This window comes from Trichechus manatus, unplaced genomic scaffold (assembly GCF_000243295.1).
Source record: "Trichechus manatus latirostris isolate Lorelei unplaced genomic scaffold, TriManLat1.0 scaffold00050, whole genome shotgun sequence".
In the NCBI taxonomy this organism is placed as follows: Eukaryota; Metazoa; Chordata; class Mammalia; order Sirenia; family Trichechidae; genus Trichechus; species Trichechus manatus.
Window position 1 is genome coordinate 16,641,783 of NW_004443986.1, and position 1,989 is coordinate 16,643,771.

Genomic DNA, 1,989 nt, shown 5'->3' on the forward strand with positions numbered 1-1,989 from the left:
TCCAGACATCGCCAAATTCCTCTAGGGGGTAAAATCCCTCCTCACCCCTACTGTCTTAGAAGAACACTAGTATACCTTTCTTCGTTCCCCATTCCTCACACCACTCCAGTGAGGGAGGTCTAGAAAGAACAGCAGCTTCTGGTTTCAGCAGAAATTAAACAGTATGGTGATACGGCCTAAAGAGGCAGAGCTGCTTAGGGATGATATGAGCCAAGTCAGCGGAAACCAGGAATAGAACCTCGCCCACCATCCTCCTCCAGGCACGCCCCTCTCCCTCAGATGCCAGGATGACATGACCATGGGCAGTAAAGATGATGCAGGGAGGGCCTGAGGCCTCTGCTGCACAGCCACAGGCCACGGTGAAGGCGAGAATATGCCTGAGGTGTCATCCGCTATGACGTGAGCATTGCACACCGATCAGATCTGAAGTCTCAGGGGCAAGACCTACCTGAAACTTGGCCCTTGCCCTTGAAGAGAGGGCGATCTAGTGGGAAAGAAAGCATACAGCATGGATTACGTAGGAAAACTTCCTAACCGGGGCATAGAAAGAGTGGGAACAAGTATTGGAGTTCCACTGCTGAATTTTTTATATATATATATTTTATTTTTTGTTACTGTTGAGAATATACAGAGCAGAACAGCAGAACATACACCAATTCAACAATTTCTACGTGTACAACTCTGTGACATTGATTACATTCTTCAAGTTGTGCAACCATTTTCACCCTCCTTTTTTGAATTCCTCTATTAACATAAACTTATTGCCCCCTAAGCTTCCTCTCTAATCTTTCGAGTTGCTGTTGTCGATCTGATCCCATTTAAATAGAATTTTACTCCAAAGGAATCAAGGGAGATGAAGTTTGTAAGTGAAGGAACCATACATGAAACTATCATATGGATCTTATACAGACTTGCTGCCACTGAAGAAGTGCAATTTATAACAATTTTAAATACCGTGATACACTCATAAATCTAGCCAGAATAAATAAACTTATCAAAACCTATGTTATTGGAGATTCAGAAAAATAAGCAGTTTTAAAATATGTAAAACAAAAAAAAACCAAACTCATTGCCATCAAGTCGATTTCGACTCATAGTGACCCTATATTATATATTAAAATATATGGGACTCAATAAATGTTGAATGATGCTTTCTGGAGTGCTCTCTGACAAAACAATAAAGACTGTATCGTATTTTTTCCGATAATCTGGTGGTTTTATTTTTGTGACCAGCTAAAACATTTAACCTTCTCTGAACCAAAAAGAATTTATACAAAGATATGCAGAGCAGTGCTATTTATTCTAGTGAAAAATTAGAACTTAAATGTTTTATGAGCATCAAATGAAATGTACCATGTCATACTGTTAATTAAAAATTATATTATGCCATTGTGTTAATTAAATATTCCAAAACTTTTGTACATAATTAAATCAGTTGAGTAATATATGTGATAGCAAAGATCAGAAGAGAATTTAGAGTGCTCACAGTAACGTTTAATATTTCATTAGGAAATTTTTTTAAATATGCTTAAGTTAATGGCCCCCAGACACCCTTTTAGCTCAGTGGTGAAGCTACCTCTGAGGTTCACTGTTCACCGTAAAAACAAATGAGGCTCACGAGGTACAGGAGTCCAGTGACAAGGGCCAGAAGGCAGAAGGGGACAAGGAAGCTGGTGATAGGGAACCCAAGGTTGAGTAAGGATATCGTTGATGTGTTGTGAGATTGTTAACCATTGTCATAGGGCAACATTTTTAGTAACTGTTAAATGAGAAACTATTTTGTTCTGTAAGCGTTCTTCTTAAGTGAGAATAACGGCACAATTGGAAGAGCGTAGTCAATGTCACTGAACTGTGTATGTAGAAATTTTTGAAACGGTGTATCTTTGGCTATGTGTATCTTCACCAAAAAAAAAAAAGGTTGAGAATTTAGAGGGTTGACATGTTGTGGGGTTGTTAACCAATGTCATAAAACAACATGTGTACTACTGT